The 21,557-nt window shown below is 41.6% G+C and overlaps 1 protein-coding gene across 1 annotated transcript in view; it reads right to left on the minus strand.

Annotated features, from left to right (window-relative positions):
* Window positions 1–12,681, minus strand: part of SEC16B (SEC16 homolog B, endoplasmic reticulum export factor) — a 54,206-nt gene extending 41,525 nt beyond the window's left edge. The window contains exon 1 of the mRNA XM_067728738.1: window positions 12,606–12,681. The gene's annotated coding sequence lies outside the window, so the exon portion shown is untranslated. The remainder of the gene's footprint in view (window positions 1–12,605) is intronic.
* Between the last annotated feature and the right edge of the window lie 8,876 nt (window positions 12,682–21,557).

Here is a 21,557-nt window from a genome sequence, read left to right on the forward strand (position 1 = left end):
ATTGACAGCAGGAGTCAGAACATGGTTGATTATGACACAGACTCAGATATCAAATTATCTGTCCCAATATCTCACAATAACATTCAGAAAAATCTGATGTAACTCTTCTGGCTTATAACATGACGTTAGTCCTGCCCTATAACACCAGCTACATTACTGAAATGTTGACTTTGGAAGATACCTTACAGGTTATTTTAGCAACTTCACTTTGTTGGTAATAAAACTAAGATCCAGAGAGATTAAGTGATTTACCCAACGTCACAAAGCTAACTAGAAACTCAGTTAAGATTATATTGATTACATTGTATTGGACCTGTCTTGCATTGGGCTTACAAGAGCTGATAATTAAATATTCAGGAATTGTGTGAGCCAGTAGTTAAGACCATTGATCATTTGAAATCCACCCCAGTGAGAGTATTTACACCACAGAAATTGGCAAGTGCTACAAAGCCAGGTTGTTGTTGTTTTTCAATAATCAGTTTATCGGCATAATGATTACAACTCCAAACTCCTAACTCCTATTCCAGTGTTCTTTCAACCACAGAATTGTCATTCTTTTACAAGCCTTCATTGCATGTCTCTGGTTCAAACATCTAGCTCAGTTATTCCAAATGCTCCTTTTGTGACATCCCAAAGTGTCCCTAATTATCTCAAGTGTTATTATGAAACTCTTCAAACACTCACCAACCAAAATTAATTTTAATTAGTTTTAATTATTTTATATAGACATATGGCATACCACAGTTATATGGGTCATGGAATGAAATAGATCGTGTGGGATCTCACCACTCCAAAAGTTTGGGATTTACCAGTCCCTGCCTTCCCCAGCCCCATATATCAACAGTTACTAAGTCTTTCAACCTGGCAACTCAAGTCTTCCTGATTCCTAACAAAATTCACTCAGTTTGAGAATACATTAGCAGCTCATCCCCAACAGGAGTTGGGCTAAAATTGGTCTTGTCACCTCAAGTCCTGGCTGCAGTGTCCTGGCATGATGCCACAGGCTCCCACATGCTAGAACAGTTATAGGCTTCACATTATCTCTTCCCCAAGTGTCCTGTCCTCTTGCCTGATTCCTGCTCTGCATTCCAACTATCCATTGGAATTGGAGCCCTGGCCAGTTGCTAATGGTTGTGAATTTCCTTTCCCAGTCCCTGCCACCCTTTCCAAATGTCAGACCACCAAGAGGATCTTGCTTCAACCAGGAATAACTACCCTAGTTTGACATCTATCTAACGAAAGCATCATCACTGCTAATGATGCTGCTAATCTCTTCCCACCAGAATAGTGCTGATAGATGTGAACACCCACCTAGATCTAGGTCAGGTTTGCCACGAGTCCGTGAGCACTATGATTTAATGACTGTTGACTCTTGCAAGGGACAGCTCAGCAGCTGAGACATGCCCCAGGCTTGACCCCATTTCTTTACTAAAAGTAAAAATTTAGGAAACAAACTGAGAGGCCCTATGTCAACAGATGAACAGTAATTATCTGTCTGGGTAATGGGATTGCAGGTGATTTTATTTTTCTCTTCTTATTTGTCCATATTTTCTAACTTTTCTACAATAAACTTACATTATTTTAAAAGACAAAATCAACTAGCATTATTTTTGATTAATACTATATCCAAAGCAAAATTCCTGGGTCAGAGGTTATATTTTTGTCAATTTTTATAAATTTCTTTCTAAGAATATTATAGCAATTTACACCCACACCAGCAATGCATGAGAATACCTTTCTTTTTTTTTAAGTTTTTTTTTAAACATCTTTATTGGAGTATAATTGTTTTACAATGTTGTGTTAGTTTCTGCTGTATAACAAAGTGAATCAGCTATATGTATCCATAAATCCCCATATCCCCTCCCACTTGAGTCTCCCTCCCACCCTCCCTATCCCACCCCTCTAGGTGGTCACAAAGCACCGAGCTGATCTCCCTGTGCTATGTGGCTGCTTCCCACTAGCTATCTATTTTACATTTGGTAGAGTATATATGTCAATGCTACTCTCTCACTTCATCCCAGCTTACCCTTCCCCTTCCCCATGTCCTCAAGTCTATTCTCTACGTGAGAAGAACTTTCTGAACATTCTTATCCACACTGGATACTCTTTTTAATATTTCCCAATTAAAGGATGAAAAATAGGAGCAACAAAAAATACTATATCCAGGGCTTCCCTGGTGGCGCAGTGGTTGAGAGTCCGCCTGCCGATGCAGGGGACGCGGGTTCGTGCCCCGGTCCGGGAAGATCCCACATGCCGCGGAGCGGTTGGGCGTCCGGAGCCTGTGCTCCGCAACGGGAGAGGCCACAACAGTGAGAGGCCCGCGTACCGCAAAAAAAAAAAAAAAAAAAAAAAAAAAAATACTATATCCAAATGTGGTGTTGTCATATCAGTAACTAATTGCACTCATGTTGCTAAAATGGAGCAGTGACTCCCCAAAGCATCCAAGATTGATCGATTGTGCTCAGTCTGCTCTTCTGGAAAGACGACTCTGGAAGTCATTTATTCACTAAGCAACTGTTTTTTGAACACCCATTATATGCCCAGCATTGTCACTTGCACTGGGGATACTGAGATAAACGGCATATAATCCTTGCCCTAGCTTTCAGTCCAGTGGAGCAGTAGAAATTCAAATACGCAATCAATATGCAACGCAATCATTATTCTAATGGGTATAATCACTACTTTTTCAAATAGGAGGAAGCACGGGGGCATGTGCAAAACTAGAAACAGGGAGATGTGCTGTTCAAGGTTACCCCACAAACAGGCAAGACCAATGAATACCTCAACTAGAGCAACTGCAAAGAGGTTGGAAGAGAAGGAACAGATATATGAATATAAAGTAGAATCAACATGAATTTACACTCTGTTGAATGTAGAAAATGAAGGAGAAGGAAAAGTCAAGGACAATCTCAAGTTTTCAGGCTATAAAGACAGGACCACACTGCCCCTTTTTGGGATAATAATCTTGGAAGAGGAGCCAGTTTGGTGGGAGAAGATGACAACTTCAGCTCTGAACGTGCTAATTGTGAGGGGCCTGTGGACAGAGGTAAGTGTGGTCAGTGAGAAGTCAGTTGTAAGAGTGTAGAGCTTAAGAAAGGGGTCTAGGGAGAGAGACGTGGTGATTGAAGCCACAGGTATGGGTAGTATTGCCTAGGAAAAGCTTGAAGTTAGAAGAGAAGTCCTAGGGAGAAGTTCTGAGGAAGAGCAACATTGAAGAGCTGGACACAGAAAGAGGAGCCTGTGAAAGACATCAGTGAAGTGCCGGAAGGTGGGCAGAAAGCCAGGAGAGGATGGTGTCCTAGAAGGCAGGGGAGGTGATGGCTTCAGAAATGGGAGCGTGGTCAACAATACTGACAATAGGAGAAATACTGAGAGAGGCAACAGTGAAAGTGTTCTCCACACACTGGGTTAACCGCCGAGGAGGTTTGATGATCATAACATGAACAATCTCAGTAGAACTATGGTCAAGGGAGTGAGGAATTAGACACAGAAATCACTTACACAGCGAATGGAAAGTAAGGAAAAGGAGAAAGCAAGTAGAATTACTCTTTCGAGAAGCCTGGATGTGAAGAAAAGGGGACGATAGCCGGGACTACTATGAGGCACTTGGGATTGAAGAATTGGTTTAGGGTGGACAAGATGAAAGGGAGTTACATGCTGATTCATATGGAGATTGGAGATACAGAAAGCAAATACAATTACTGGAGGAATAAATCTCAAAAGAGGCTGATCACATTGGACCCAGAGCATAGGAGCAAAAGTTAAGCCTAGCTAAGAGGAAGGGCATCTCTTCCTCCGAGAAAGAGATAAAGGGGGTGAAGACGGGCATGGATGGAGGCAAGTTTGTACAAAAAGGGACTGGATACTGAGACCTCTCTGTGGGGTAGACTGCTAGAGATCAGGGTGAGCATTTAGAGAGAGACCTGAGAAACGTGATGAATGTTTGGATTGGCCCGTGTGGAAACTGGGAGTGGGCTTTAACCAGGAACATGTCCTCAGAGGAACAAGTAGGCAGGAAGTGCAGCTGTTATGGGACCCTTAGACAGATTTGAAACTCCATGGGGACATTGAGCATCTGTGTTTGGTCCAGGCTATGACAACAGTGCCTAGACGGTGCCCAGTGTGTGATAAGAGCGCAATAAAGATTTTATTTATAAATGAATGGACATCTGAAATTTATAGCAGCAACAGCCTTACTGCAGATCGTATCCAGTAGTTTTTACAGCCTGAGTATAGAATTAAACTCTAACAGGGAGTTCCTAGAGAAAGTAAAAGGGAATGTTGAGGCAGTGAGTTAAGCGGACTGACCAGAGAGTGGTTAAAGGTATGCCACGTGGGTCATAACTGAGACAGAAACACAAATTCTCTGCATACCTTGTTAAACTGAGGTCCCTAGAAATACTTAAGAGACCCTCTCCAATAGGACAGTGAAAGAAAAACATTCAATCACAATTCAAACTAAAAAACCTTAGTTGAAGTGGGACTGACAGGATAATGCCTATACCCGCCTTTCCAAAAATATCTGATACACTGAGATGCTTTTCAGTCAGCCAGCATCTCATAGCTGTGACTCCAGGAAGGAGACCTGGGGAAGGTTTAGCGTCGAGCAGCCTCTTGACTCCAGCAAAGCCAGACCCTGAAGCCAGCCTTGGAGATCCGAAGCTCATGGCCTTGGCCAGGGATTGGCCACCAAGGCTTCAACCCCTTCCTTCCGGTAAGCTGGGTGGCAGGCGAGAGGCAGAGCAGCATGTGCCTGTCAGCAGTTCCATTATCAGGAAGGACGAGTGCCAGGAAAACATGGTCTAAGGGCCAGAGACAATTAGCCTGGCACAGGCATCACAAGCTACTCATGCCAATCCTGGGAATGTTGCTCTCACCACAGTCCTAGAAGTGAAGGTTTGGTTACTTTATTGATTTCCTACAGGACCAAGGAACTCTGTATGTGAGCCCTGACAAAAGGGGTCCTTTAAATGGCACCCCTGTGGCTGCCTGCACACCTGACCCCCCGATTCCGCCTCTGCTGCCAGGTGCTAGAGAAGGAGGGTACCACTCATGAAGACAAAGGCCTCCATTCTTCCTTATCAGCCCTGGGCTGGCAGAGGGGGCCTCACTTTCTCCGCTCTTTGCCCCTCCCATTTTATTGATGCCCCCTGAACCAGGATGAGTGGGGTGGCAGTTGGATGCTGCTGTGACTTTTAACCCCACATCAAGCTCCATCAGGCAAAGGTGACTCATGCACCTGCTAAATGAAATAAAAGGCTACAAATGCTGGGAGTGTCCTCCGAGGCCGCAAAGCCAATAGGAAGGAAGAAGAATAAGGCTACCTGAGGGTGAATCTCAGCCCCACTGTCTGCCGGCTGCAAGAAGTTGAGCAAGTTATTCTGTATCTCCTTTTCTTCCTCTATAAAATGGGGATGACAATAATAGAACTTTTCTCAGAGAGTTATTGTTTAAGAGTAAAATTAGGTTAAAAAACTACAAACTACCTGACATATAGTAAATGCTCAATAAATGTTAACTGTTACCATTTCCCTGAAAATGCTACAAAGTGCTTAGGAAGCGTTCTGTACAAGTCATCAGTCAGGAATTAATTGATTATCCATTACTGCTCTGAAATCCACAACTCCTCCTTCACATTTAACCCAGAGTCCCCACTGAACCATGAGATCAAGGGAAAATTGAGAAACTATGTCTCATAACTACATACGACAAAAAAGAATGGGTTAACGTAAAAACATCAGAATTAGAAACGTCATGGAAATGCAGTCCTATGCTTCTCACTCTGGACTATTGTAGCCCCAGGGACAGTGCAGGATGTCACAGGATCAGCACTAATTTTATTTTATAAGCTATTTAAAATATTTTAATTTTTAACAAACACAAATATTGTACTATTGAATATTATGGAATAAAATTCAAATTTGTATTAATTTTTACAACGATGAGAAACTTCAAAAAATTTTTGTACTTGCAACGGACAGGTACACACCACGCACTCACACACACACACACACACACACATTCACATATACATCCCCTGCACCCCCAGGAATCACTCCCTGCCATTTGATGGAAATGTTTGAGAGACACATTCCGAACAAGAGCAGACATTCAGACATGTAACTGATGACCTGGAAAAAAATCTCTGGAAGGAATCCATCCCTGCAGGTGAAGCAGTGTCTAAGCCAGGGAAACTCAGGCCAAGGCACACAGCTCTTTGATTTACAGACCTGTAGCACTCCAAGCTCTCCACTGCTGGATAAAAATCCTCTATTATATAAGATTCTACAGGGTACCCAGGAGGCCAGTGACTCTCCCAGTTTAGCTGGGACAGGAAGCGTTTGGTCTCCAGTTAAGGTACATTATCAGACTCCTAATAGAAACACACCCCAATATTTTAGAGTCAAGATACTCTTCCTTGATGGTAACACACATGCATGACTCAGACCCATTTAAACTCTTTGAATAGGGGAAAACGTCATGCCACTCAGCCTCCTTCTCCTCTCCAGGTTACATAGTCCCAATTCCGTTTATGTTTCCTTGTACAACTTCCTTTCCTCAATCATTTTGAAGAGTAGCAAAGGCCCAGGGGAAAGGAAACAGGAATTGAAACCTGGATTTAGTTTTAACACCGCCATTTCCCAGCCATATGCCTTTGTAAAACCATCATTCAGTCTCTATGAGCCCCAGTCTCCTCCTCTTTAAAATGCAGTCTAAAAAGTACGCCACAGGGCCGTGATGTGGATGAAATGAAATGTTACATGGAAAAACACCAAAGTGCCTGTTAAATAGAGGTTTGCAATAAATCTCTTTGCCTCTTCCTCTTCTGGGTTCCTTACCTGCTGTTAAAGGGGTAACAATCTAAACTGTATGCAAAGCTCATGAGTGTGGTACAGTATAAGTAAGGGTTAGGAGCTCAGGTTTTGCAGTCCAAATTGGATGAGTCCCAGAGCCTCCCCTGACTAGCTGTGAGACTTCAAGCAGGTTCCTTAACCTCTCAGGCTAAGTGTTCTTATTTGTTAAGGGATTGTATAATAATGGATATCTTCAGAAGGTTGTTGTGGGATAAATGAGACAAAGTACTGTTCACGGCATGTAGGAGGTGTGCAATGAATATTTGATTCTAGATGAATGCACGAGCTAGGAAAAGCACGTGGCACAGCGCCTGCACATAGGAAGTGTTCACCAAGCGCTGGTCACGCCTGCACGTAGGAAGTGTTCACCACGTGCTTGTCGCCAGTGTTGTTGTGTAAAAGAACATAGCAGGAGAGTTCCCTTCTGGGCTATTCAGGGTATATGTTCTTATGTGCTTTTATCATAGCTGTTCATATTTAATTTTTGTCTTAGCTATTCTTTATTACTGACTTAGAATCTAATCTTAGGTTATTGTTTTTAATTTTTCTCCTGCCTTCTCTCTCATCATCATAATCCACTGCATTCATAGCTTGTCTTCCCCAGTGGTGGGCAGCCTTGGCTCTTTATTTACATTACCCAGCGGTAACAACAGAGTTTGTCCATTTAGAGAGCAATGAAAGTGAGACCAGAAAGGGTAAGGGCTTTCACTAAACTCACGCAGTGCCAGTATCAGTCATCAATTGGAGGAAAATCAATTACAGGACTTCTAGTCAAAGCTTTGTTCAGAAAAACATACTGGTTAGTAATAGCCATGTGATATATTTAATACAAAAATGCAATTATTTCAAAATCTATTGCATAATCTTCAAAGCTATCAGTCACTGTAAATAGGTTCATTCAATTTGACATATAAATAGGAATATATATGTTCATAAAAACAGAAACTCAAAGCTTAATTTCTGTATTTCCTCCTTGTCCCATTTGTCAGTCAGTAAAGGCGCATATCACTTTGCTGGTCCTACTCCTCTGCCTGATATTCCGCGTACAGAAATAGCCCGTGTGTGCACAGCGTGAGTGCACACATGTATTTTAGTGGCACTCACATTCTTGTTCTATCAGCCTGGAATAAGTGACTGCGGATATAGCCAAGATCCCCAGGAGTGCTGCTCTATTGCTGAATTTAGCACATCAGGGCAATTTCCATAGGAGCCACTTATGATGCCAAAAAACAAAGCTCCAACTTCAGTTTCTGGAGGACGCTGAAGGGCACGACAAGCTGATGGAGAAGTTTCTTTTCTAAGCATAAATATCTGCAGTCATCACAAGGGAGATGGCCAAAGTTCATTATTTTCTGGGAGCAGCCCATAAGTGAATATTATAGAGTCTCTGCATGCTGAGTAAATACTTACTGCCTTTCCCAACATTGTTTCTGTGACATTTCTGTACAAGCCTCCTAAGAATACTTCCCCTAAGGTTTCCTAAGAAACCTAATCCCCAATCTGATGGTATTTGTGGAGACTTCGGGGGGTGATTAGGTCATGAAGGCAGAATCCTCATGAATGGGATTAGTGCCCTTATAAAAGAGACCCCAGAGAAATCCCGTGCCCCTCCTTCCATGTGAAGACACAGTGAGAAGATGGTCGTCTATGAACCAGGAAGCAGGCCCTCACCAGACACCCAGTCTGCCAGCACCTTGATCTTAGACTTGCCAGTCTCCAAAACTGTGAGAAACAAATTTCTGTTGTTTATAAGCCAGCCAGTCTATGGTACCACGTCATAGCAGCTTGAATGGATAAAGACAGAAGTGATGAGGGCTGAGACTGAAGAGACTGTCCTAGCTGCCTCCGCCAGCAAGTAGAGCAGAGTGTAGCCCCAGCTGTCCCCAGTACCCAGACTGTTTGCACACAGTGTGGCAAACATGTGCTATTTCTGCCTGCCCTGCATCCTATCCTCCAGCTTCTGGTAATAAATCATTAGTTTTCCTTTGATGAGCTTCCCTGCCCCCTCTCAGTTTATACAGCATGTATGTGACTGACCCCACCCCTTGTTCTATGAATGGACGCAAAATTCATACCTGACAGTAAGAGTCCTGCAGCTCCCTGGCCAAAGTGATTAATTTGGCAGTTAGCAGATGTCCAGGGACATGTCCAAGAAGCATGCTCCCAGAACTTATACTTGAACTACTGGGAAAGAAGTGTGCTTCCCATTGGGTTGACTGAAGTGATAGAATATCAACCTGGAGCTGGAGGCAGCCATCTGTCCCCCATTCATTCACCCACTAATAGTTTCTTGAATAAATACTATGTGCCTCATGCTGTTGTAGACATTAGGGACACAGAAATAAAGGACATAATTCTGTTGTTTAGGTTTTCACCATCAACTGGAAAGGCAAATAAATTATCACTAAAAGTGATAAATGTTACATAGATTATTATATGATCACAGAAGGGCAGCCAACTCAAGCAAATCCTCCTAGGGGGGAAAACGCTCATTAAACCTTGTTAGATAATTAGGACTTAGTCAAGTGAACTGAGGCATGGGGGTGGTTCCAGAAGAGCAATCAGTAAGTTCAAAGGCATGGAGGGGAGGCCCAGCTGGACAAGCTCTGATGACCCACCATATTCAATCAGTCTGGAAGATAATGCCCTTTCAGGGGAGCGGGAGAAAGGAGGCCAGATGGCCAAACTGGCACTGAATGGTGAAGGCCTTGGATTTTTGCTGAAGACTTCAAGCGGCTTCTAAAAGACCCAAAGCAGAAGTGACATCATTAAGTTGGTATTTTAGAAAACCAGACAAGTCACAATGTAGAGAACAGCTTGGGGAGTGCCAGACTGCGGGCAGGGTGAGCCTTAAGAGGCAGTCACCACCATCCTCCGTTTTAAAGTCAATGCAAACTTAACTAAAGCACTGGTGGAAGGGGAAAAGCGAGCAGGAGGTAGGTGTCGGATTCAAGAGAAAACAAGGAAGCAGAATAAATGGGATCTAGAGGTTCACTGTATTTACACAGCTCTGGCCTTGTGATGGGATCTAGAGGTTCACTGTATTTACACAGCTCTGGCCTTGTGATGGTAGATGGCGATGTCCCTGATCAAGATTGAAGTGCATTTTACTGGAAGAAGCACATATTCTGAGGAAATGTAAGTTCTGGGTGGACCATAGCAAGTTGAACTGCTGTCCGCAGGACAATATACTTAAGGGTGTCTCAGGCAGTGAATATGAGTCAGGAGCTCCTGACAAAAGTCTGCAGGGACACACATGTGGTGGGTGGTGTTCATTTGTTTATACGTTGCTTCTTTCCTGAAGATTTGTATGTGCTTTGATTTACATGTTATCAGCACACAAGTCACAATTAAAATCATGGATATGAATGAGATTGGCAAGGGATAGCACAGGCTTCAAAATTTTAAAAAACTAATAATAATTAAGGCTAAAATGCAGAGAATGAGAAGTTCATGAAGACTAAGAAGGTAGAGTCATAACAGCATCAAGGAAGCCAAGGGGTCAAAACAGAGGAAGAGTAAAGAGAACAAAAACAGTAAGAGATCAAGTTACATAAGAACTTGACAGTAGAGAGGGACCATGAGTGGTTGTTCACTGGCTGGTTGGTTGGTTGGTTGGTATAAAATGGGAGACACTTGAACATGTTTTTACCTATGGTGGAAAGACAGTGTAGAGGAGAAACTAAAGAGATGGGAGAATAAGAGACATGAGTGATGGATGTGGTGGGCGGGGACTTCCCTGGTGGTCCAGTGGTTAAGACTCCACGCTTCCACTGCAAGGGGCACGAGTTTGATCCCTGGTCAGGGGAACTAAGATCCCACAGGCCATGCCCTGTGGTGTGGCCAAAAAAATAAACAAATTTAAAAAACAATTTTTTTGCACACACACACGAAAAAGAGAGAAGGCCAAGGGGGATGGAGCTCATAGCCCAAGAGAAGAGATTACTCAGGGGTCAAAAAGTACACTTTTGCCATTGAGAAGGGAGGGAGGCAGCAAGGAATGTATGAATGCCCATGTGGATAATTTTGTGAGCTAGGCTAGGCAAGGCTGATAGAAAAAATATACATACTAATTATGCTAAAGAAATTGACTTTTCCTTCATTCTATTAAAACATGTTAATGAGACACCCACAGTTTCCAAAGCTAAAATTGACTGAGCTGATTTTGCTGGGTTTCAGGAAGCTGAGGATGTATCACACAGTCCCCAGTGGTGGGTATTTTCTATTATTTTTCTTTTCTTTTTTTTTTTTTTGTATTTTCTATTCTACTGGAAACCACAGTCTGGCTTATTTTTGACTCAGTTTAATTCCTCTGAAGCTGTAGCCTGTGGGTCACACTTATTTTAAGAAATTTCATTTTTCTTAGTGTCAGGCTCTTGTGTCTTTGCTCCTCAAAAATCAGCAGCAGTTGGAAAAGTACCTGTTCTCATCCATAACCATTTGAAAATAGATATTTAAGGTGAGTCTGTGTGAAACTGCTACCTTTAAGACATCTTTCTCAGATACAATCTTTCCTCCTATTAATATCATATCATATGTGGGCCCGTCCAGGAAGGATCCTTCAAGTTTCTGTTATAGAAAAATCACCATTTGATAGAGCCTGGTGGGTGACATGTGAGATCTATTTTATAAATAAAACACCCGTTCCCAAATTGGATGTGGAGCAAATTCAGTGCTATGTAAAAAGCTGTTCAGCAAGGGAAAAACTCACACTAGATGAGGAATCAATTACTGATGGGGTTATCCTTCCCACCCATTCATTTTATAGCACATAAACTGAAGCCCAGAGTGCCATATGGTTAATGGGATCAATGCCAGGACCCAAATCCAGGTCTCCTGACTCCCCATCCACTGTTCATCCCTCCTCTCATAACATCTGTTTTTCTTTCTGGGCAGCAAACTCCACTGGGCCAGGGACCCCTTCCATCTTGTTCACTTAGGTGTCCCCAGTATAGAGGTAACAATCAAAAATATCTGTTAGTAAGTTAACCACACTCAGGGTGGACCACTGTTGGTCTTTGTGAGGTTTTATGAAGAGCTGAGCATCAGAGTAAAAGGTCTCAACAGAAAGAAAAAAAAAAAAATCACCAACCCCTAAACACATGGTTTAGAAACTCTGAAAATACCAGACACTGAAGACATAATTTCCAGGGTGGGAGCCTTGGGAACAGCAGCTCAACCTAAGGATCCGTGCCAGGGCTTCATTTGTCATTGGGTTGGCAGGCACCATGCCCCTAGTCATCTATATACCTCGAGAACAGAAGTTTCCACCATTGCCTCTAAGTCAGCTTTAACCAGCTTGAATCCACCTTAAAATATTTAACAGGCTCTCTCCTCTCCCCCAAACACTGTAACTGCTAAGCCTCCTTTCATCTTCCCATAACCAAACCTGCCTAAGATTTTTATATAAGTTGAAATCACATGTCCTTTTGCACATTAGCAATGCACTCTATCCCACAGGGGACAGCCCCTGCCAGAGTATGCAGGTACTCCAAGGAGTTAGGACTTGAAAGTGGCATTAGCCACAGTTGAAGTTTGTTTGTTTGTTTGTTTTTTTCAAGCAAGACCCTGTGAGTTTCTTCCTTTTGCTGAAAACCATGTGCTGGCTTGAAACTTTCTACTCTGGTTAAGACAAAATGTTTCTCAAATGAATCTGGTAGAAGGGTCTCTGGTGGGAATTGTATTCCCTCAGTATTCTTCAGTTTGAGTTTGGTTTAGGTTAATTGGTTAATGGTGAAAATAAGTACTTACATCTTTTGCCCCTAAATCAAGAGTTGCTGCTGCTGCTTCGGCTATATCCCAACATGACAGCCTGCTGTTACTCACAACTGGCAGACACTGTAAAGCGTGATGCCACGTCAGCTGCCCAGAACCTTTCTGCTTCAGCAACAGTTTCCCAACGGAATGATTTGTGTGTAGATCCTGAGGCTGGAAACATGATCTGACCACCATATTGAGAAGGTCTCAGTAAAAGAGCTCACTACCTCTTTTATTACAGAATTACAGAAAGAAGGCACATACCCCTTCATGTATCTAGATGAGAATTCCAAAAGGAACCTAAATAATATGTTGACTTTCTAAACAATCATGACAGCAAGTTGATAACTGACCAAAAAAAAAAATCAGGATTAGAAAGTGAAAAAGTAAAATTTAGAGACTTGTAGTCAGCATTACAGATTTTAGTTCATCAAAAAATTATGAGCTTGAGCTGAAACAAAATTATGATCTTGGAGTGGCAGAAAACTGAAAGTGAATCCTCATGAACAGGAATATTTTTAATAGATTATGAGACATTTATGTTGTGGGATATTCAGATATCTAATGACAAATAATGAATTAGAGCTACATCAGTTAACTTGAAGGGGTTTCTAGGGAACATTAATGAGCCAAAAAAGGTATAATATTATTCTGTTTGGGGTTTCTATGACATATTATTGAGTGAAAAAGTATAATATTATCCCACATGCTATTATATATGCATAGATATATATGATTATATGTGGTTATATATGACTATGTATCTATATAGATAAAAGTATACAAAAGATATGTACCTGGCAGTTAATAATACTTCCTTTATTTGAGGGGGAGGATGTACAAGGGCAATGACTAGGGATGGAAGTAACTTTTTTAAAGCCTTCACAATAAACAGCATTTATTACATCCCATTCCTATAAAATTATCTGCATGTATAAAGAGAAGTATGTGTAAGTTTACAAAAGTGTTAATTAGATATCTTATGGTGGTGGGCTTCCACATGATTTTTATTTTATTCTCTGTAATTTTATGTGTGTTTCAATCTTTTTCAAAGAAAAAGTTTTATTTATATAATCAGAACAAACAATAAAGCTGTTTCTATGAACGTTCTTTTTTTTTTTTTTTAATTTTTGGCCTCTCACTGTTGTGGCCTCTCCCACTGCGGAGCGCAGGCTCCGGACGCGCAGGCTCAGCGACCATGGCTCACGGGCCCTGCCGCTCCGCGGCATGTGGGATCCTCCCGGACCGGGGCACGAACCCGTGTCCTCTGCATTGGCAGGCAGACTCTCAACCACTGTGCCACCAGGGAAGCCCAAAGCTGTTTCTATTATGTAAAAAGTATTGACAAGTGGTAACTTGCCTGAACTCTTATGCTTCTGAGGCACTCTGCTGAATTTTAAACAGATTTGGGTTTTTTCCTTTGTGTTCCAAATACACTCCAGAATTCTGAAGATGTTCTTGTGCTTATCTGGAACAGACAAGCCATGCCAAAGCAAAATGTAAAACACTCTTCTAGCCCAGACCTCACACGGCTCTCCTCTCCTTTGAGATCGATGGCAGAGGTGGGTCACATCTTCACACCTTCCCATGAAGTGTGGTGCAGAGGGAGGGCCCCATGGCACCTGCACACATAGAGAAGTTGTGACGGGGCTGTAACCCATACTGCCTCAGATTATGCCTCTAGAGGTGACTCAGGAATCATTTGGGAAAATGCCAATTGAGGAAAAGGGAGCTGGAATTGACCAGTCAATCCTGCTTTCGGCAACAGAGCCAGAAATTGGGAAATAAGCTCTTATTGATCAATGACCAAATAACCAACACATTTTACATAATTAAAATATGGGCAAGGTCACTATGTATTCACTGGCCACATTTTCTGAATTAAAATGAAGTGAGGTATATGAATGTACTTGGATGTAAAATTATTTATATGGAAACACCACAGAGTTTTTTTAAATTGGGGCAATCACAGAAAATTCAAGATGTCCCATCACCATAAAGACTGTGAATTAAGTAGATATTTGTATAAACCAGAAGGCATATATCATATGTATATATTCATTACTCAGGAATGGGTGAAGCTCTCAATTTTAAACTTAAATGAGAAGAAGACCTGATTTAGATAAAATTTCTAAATTATAGAACTGTTTTAGAAATAACCTTTTAAAAATAAATGTTGTTCTTTTACTTTAAACTACAAAAAATAATTCAAAGTAAAGGCAAAAATTTTTTATCCTAAAAGGATCTTGAATTCAACTCATCATTTTAGATAGAAATAATTAGAGATTCAGAGAGGTTAAATAACTTGCCCAAGGTCACACAGTAGAACTTAGGGCTCTGGCTCTCAGAGATCATCTCACAACATTGTGCTGTAAGTATTAAGAATAGATCCTACCTAACCTGACTTGTCATAACTAGAGAAGGCACTTATAATTATCATATTCTTGCTTTATATGCAAAGAGCACCTCCTTAGCTTTATGCAAAGAATATTTAAATAAATATGACCTGCATTTACCATCTTGTCTTATGATTAGTCTAGTCTCCATTACCTTGTTAATAATCACTCAACTAGATGAAATGAAGAACACAAATAGAAATCCATAAAAAGCAGAATGTAAATAAATGCCAAGTGTGTGATGTCAGCTACGAGAAATCAGGAGAGGAAGATAAACTCAAGGTGATTTCAAGGGTGGTGAGAAAAGGAATCAATGCAAAAAAAGATAGGAAAGAATATTCAAAATACAACGTTTCTTCTTCGAGAACACTTCTACTGCTCAGGCTATTATTGACCATACTGGGCCTTAGTTTACATGAGACTTGTGACCCTGATCCGAAGACCATCTAGCGGTCTCATTTTCCACACATTTTCCTCACTTAAAAAGAGACACATTAGGAAAATGTGCAAAAAGCATACATCCATATTTTCATAAACCTGCAATTTCCTTGGCTCAGACATCTCAGGTAAATTGAGAAAATTATAGACCTGTCTGTATGTAACTAAACAGTTAAATAAAAAGGAGAAAATGCAATGGCTGCTATGCTCCGAAGTACATACCTTTTGGGTCGCATAGGCACATACTTTGCAGTATCATCAGCAGATTCAAGAAATTAGCTCAGACTTTGCTAAACCAAAACCACAGCAGGAAACAACAAGCACAAATGTTGCTTCTTGAAAGAATTTTAAGCTCCAACCCTTAAACTAAATTACTTATAATAACAAACCAAAAATCTCATGTTCACCCACCACAAGACTAAGTCAAAAGATAGGAAGACATCTTGAATTCCCCAGGAGAGATCACACAAAAGGTTTTTGAGCAGAGGAAGTATACCACAATGGTTATGTGTGTGGGCTCTGAAGCCACACTGTCAGGCTGAGGTCCTGGCTCATCTGCCACTCTCTAGCCCCATTGATGTCAGGTAAGTAATTGAATCTCTCTGGGCCTCAGTTTTCTTATCTGTAAAATGAGGTTAAAGAAGAGAAATTGAATTGTTACAGAAAAAAGCGCTTATATTAATTTTATGTAATCCACACAGCAGCATATGAAGTAGCTCTTGTTACTGCTCTTCTTTTTTCCTATTTTTGCCCATGTTAAGCTTTATTTTTCTTTTTATTATGATTTGTAGGAGTTCTAATTCTGGATCCAAGTCCTTTGTCAGAGATATCTATTGGGAATATTTTCTCCCAGTCTGTGGCTTGCCTTTTCGATTCTTAACTGTCTTTTTTTTTTTTTTAACGATTTTTTTTATTATTGAAGTATAGTTGATTTACAATGTTGTGTTAGTTTCTGATGTTCAGCAAAGTGATTCAGATATATATATATATATATATATATATATATATATATAATTCCAAACTCCTAATTTATCCCTCCCCACTTTTAACTGCCTTTTAATAAGCAGAAAATTTTAATTTTGATAAAGTCCAATTTATCAATTCTTTTTTCTTTTAAAGTTAATGCTTTGGGGATCTCATGAAAGAAATCTTTGCCTGCCCCAAGGTTATGAATATATGCTCCAATCTTTCTTCTAGAAGCTTTATAGTTTCAGCTTTCACATTTAGGTCTGTGATCTATCTCGAATTATTTTGGGGTGTGAATTCAGGAACAGCCAGATGGGAGAGTCGCACAGAACAAGGTATGTGGGAAGGTGCCAGGAGCTTCCAAATCCTCTCCCAGCATGCTACTCTCCCCATATCTTTGTGTGTTCACCAACCCAGAAGATTCTCCCCTTTCTTTATAAATGAGAAAACTGAAACTTGCAGACAATGAGTAATTTGCTCAAAGTCCCACAGCTAGCAAGGATAACCCAGATTTTGAATCCAGGGCTATGAATCTTTCATCACTGTTTATATTGCCTCTCAAGACAGCAGTTCAAAAACAGACAACACACAGATGTAGAAAAAAAAACTTATGGTTGCCAGGGGATAAGGGGGGAGGGAGGGATAAATTGGGAGATTGGGATTAATATATTCACACTGGCTTGGGTTCGGGGGAAGATGGCGGAAGAGTAAGACGCAGAGATCACCTTCCTCCCCACAGATACATCAGAAAGACATCTACACGTGGAACAACTCCTACAGAACACCTACTGAACGCTGGCAGAAGACCTCAGACCTCCCAAAAGGCAAGAAACTCCCCACGTACCTGGGTAAGGCAAAAGAAAAAAGAATAAACAGAGACAAAAGAATAGGGATGGGACCTGCACAGTGGGAGGGAGCTGTGAAGGAGGAAAGGTTTCCACACACTAGGAAGCCCCTTCGCGGGCGGAGACTGCGGGTGGCGGACAGGGGAAACTTTGGAGCCGCGGAGGAAAGCACAGCAAAAGGGGTGCGGAGGGCAAAGCGGGGAGATTCCCGCACAGAGGATCGGTGCCGAGCGGCACTCACCAGACCGAGAGGCTTGTCTGCTCACCCGCCCAGGCGGGCGGGGCTGGGAGCTGAGGTTCGGGCTTCCATCGGAGCACAGGGAGAGGACTGGGGTTGGCGGCGTGAGCACAGCCTGAAGGGGCTAGTGTGCCACAGCTAGCCGGGAGGGAGTCCGGGGAAAAGTCTGAACCTGCCGAAGAGGCAAGAGACTTTTTCTTCCTTCTTTGTTTCCTGGTGCGCGAGGAGAGGGGATTAAGAGCACTGCTTAAACAAGCTCCAGAGACGGGCGCGAGCCGCGGCTAAAAGCGCGGACCCCAGAGACAGGCATGAGACGCTAAGGCTGCTGCTGCCACCACCAAGAAGCCTGTGTGCGAGCACAGGTCACTATCCACACGCCCCTTCCGGGGAGCCTGTGCAGCCCGCCACTGCCAGGGGCCCGGGATCCAGGGACAACATCCCTAGGAGAACGCACAGCGCGCCTCAGGCTGGTGCAACGTAACACCGGGCTCTGCCGCTGCAGGCTCGCCCCGCACTCCGTGCCCCGCCCTCCCCCCGGCCTGAGTGAGCCAGAGCCCCCGAATCAGTGGCTCCTTTAACCCCGTCCTGTCTGAGCGAAGAACAGACGCCCTTCGGCGACCTACATGCAGAGGCGGGGCCAAATCCAAAGCTGAGCCCCTGGGAGCTGTGAGAACAAAGAAGAGAAAGGGAAATCTCTCCTAGCAGCCTCAGAAGCAGCAAATTAAAGTTCCACAAGCAACTTGATGTACCCTGCATCTGTGGAATACCTGAATAGACAATGAATCATCCCAAATTGAGGAGGTGGACTTTGAGAGCAAGATTTATTATTTATTCCCCTTTTCCTCTTTTTGTGAGTGTGTATGTGTATGCTTCTGTGTGAGATTTTGTCTGTATAGCTTTGCTTCCACCATTTGTCCTAGGGTTCTATCCGTCTGTTTTTTCTTTTTTAAGTTAAAAACTTTTTTTCTTAACAATTATTTTTTATTTTAATAACTTTATTTTATTTTTTCTTACTTGATTTTATTTTCTTTTATCCTCTTTCTTTCTTTCTTCCTACTTTTTCTCCATTTTATTCTGAGCCGTGTGGATGAAAGGCTCTTGGTGCTCCAGCCAGGACTCAGTGCTGTGCCTCTGAGGTGGGAGAGCGAACTTCATGACACTGGTCCACAAGAGATCTCCCAGCTCCACGTAATATCAAATGGCGAAAATCTCCCAGAGATCTCCATCTCAACACCAACACCCAGCTTCACTCAACGACCAGCAAGCTACAGTGAAGGACACCCTATGCCAAACAACTAGCAAGACAGGAACACAACCCCACCCATTAGCAGAGAGGCTGCCTAAAATCATAAAAAGTCCACAGACACCCCAAAACACACCACCAGACGTGGACCTGCCCACCAGAAAGACAAGATCCAGCCTCATCCACCAGAACACAGGCACTAGTCCCCTCCACCAGGAAGCCTACACAACCCACCGAACCAACTTTAGTCACTGGGGACAGAACCAAAAACAACCGGAACTACGAACCTGCAGCCTGCAAACAGGAGACCCCAAACACAGTAAGATAAGCAAAATGAGAAGACAGAAAAACACAGCAGATGAAGGCGCAAGATAAAAACCCACCAGACCTAACAAATGAAGAGGAAATAGGCAGTCTACCTGAAAAAGAATTCAGAATAATGATAGTAAAGATGATCCAAAACCTTGGAAATAGAACAGAGAAAATGCAAGAAACATTTAACAAGGACCTAGAAGAACTAAAGAGGAAACAAGCAATGATGAACAGCACAATAAATGAAATTGAAAATACTCTAGCAGGGATCAATGGCAGAATAACTGAGGCAGAAGAACGGATACATGACCTGGAAGATAAAATAGTGGCAGTAACTACTGCAGAGCAGAATAAAGAAAAAAGAATGAAAAGAACTGAGGACAGTCTCAGAGACCTCTGGGACAACATTAAAGGCACCAACATTCGAATTATAGGGGTTGCAGAAGAAGAAGAGAAAAAGAACGGGACTGAGAAAACATTTGAAGAGATTATAGTTGAAAACTTCCCTAATATGGGAAAGGAAATAGTTAATCAAGTCCAGAAAGCACAGAGAGTCCCATACAGGATAAATCCACAGAGAAACATGCCAAGACACATATTAATCAAACTGTCAAAAATTAAATATAAAGAAAACATATTAAAAGCAGCAAGGGAAAAACAACAAATAACACACAAGGGAATCCCCGTAAGCTTAACAGCTGATGTTTCAGCAGAAACTCTGCAAGGCAGAAGGGACTGGCAGGACATATTTAAAGTGATGAAGCAGAAAAACCTGCAACCAAGATTACTCTACCCAGCAAGGATCTCATTCAGATTTGATGGAGAAATTAAAACCTTTACAGACAAGCAAAAGCTGAGAGAGTTCAGCACCACCAAACCACGTTTACAACAAATGCTAAAGGAACTTCTCTAGGCAAGAAACACAAGAGAAGGAAAAGACCTACAATAACAAACCCAAAACAATTAAGAAAATGGGAATAGGAACATACATATTGGTAATTACCTTAAATGTAAATGGATTAAATGCTCCCACCAAAAGTCACAGACTGGCTGAATGGATACAAAAACAAGACCCATATATATGCTGTCTACAAGAGAGCCACTTCAGACCTAGAGACACATACAGATTGAAAGTAAGGGGATGGAAAAAGATATTCCATGCAAATGGAAACCAAAAGAAAACTGGAGTAGCAATTCTCATATCAGACAAAGTAGACTTTAAAATAAAGACTATTACAAGAGACAAAGAAGGACACTACATAATGATCAAGGGATCGATCCAAGAAGAAGATATAACAATTGTAAATATTTATGTACCCAACATAGGAGCACCTCAATACATAAGGCAAATACTAACAGCCATAAAAGGGGAAATCAACAGTAACACATTCATAGTAGGGGACTTTAACACCCCACTTTCACCAATGGACAGATCATCCAAAATGAAAGTAAATAAGGAAACACAAGCTTTTAATGATACATTAAACAAGATGGACTTAATTGATATTTATAGGACATTTCATCCAAAAACAACAGAATACACATTTTTCTCAAGTGCTCATGGAACATTCTCCAGGATAGATCATATCTTGGGTCACAAATCAAGCCTTGGTAAATTTAAGAAAATTGAAATTTTATCAAGTATCTTTTCCGACCACAACGCTATGAGACTAGATATCAATTACAGGAAAAGATCTTTAAAAAATACAAACACATGGAGGCTAAACAATACACTACTTAATAACGAAGTTATCACTGAAGAAATCAAAGAGGAAATAAAAAAATACCTAGAAACAAATGACAATGGAGACACGATGACCTATGGGATGCAGCAAAACCAGTTCTAAGAGGGAAGCTTATAGCAATAAAGTCCTACCTTAAGAAACAGGAAACATCTCGAATAAACAACCTAACCTTGCACCTAAAGCAATTAGAGAAAGAAGAACAAAAAAAAACCCAAAGTTAGCAGAAGGAAAGAAGTCATAAAAATCAGATCAGAAATAAATGAAAAAGAAATGAAGGAAACGAAAGCAAAGATCAATAAAACTAAAAGCTGGTTCTTCGAGAAGATAAACTAAATTGATAAACCATTAGCCAGACTCATCAAGAAAAAAGGGAGAAGACTCAATAGAATTAGAAATGAAAAAGGAGAAGTAACAACTGACACTGCAGACATACAAAAGATCATGAGAGATTACTACAAGCAACTCTATGCCAATAAAATGGACAACCTGGAAGAAATGGACAAATTGTTAGAAATGCACAACCTGCCAAGACTGAATCAGGAAGAAATAGAAAATATGAACAGACCAATCACAAGCACTGAAATTGAAACTGTGTTTAAAAACCTTCCAACAAACAAAAGCCCGGGACAATAGCTTCACAGGCGAATTCTATCAAACATTTAGAGAAGAGCTATCACCTATCCTTCTCAAACTCTTCCAAAATATAGCAGAGGGAGGAACACTCCCAAATTCATTCTAACAGGCCACCATCACCCTGATACCA

The sequence above is a fragment of the Pseudorca crassidens genome, chromosome 2, assembly GCF_039906515.1.
Source record: "Pseudorca crassidens isolate mPseCra1 chromosome 2, mPseCra1.hap1, whole genome shotgun sequence".
Lineage (NCBI taxonomy): Eukaryota > Metazoa > Chordata > Mammalia > Artiodactyla > Delphinidae > Pseudorca > Pseudorca crassidens.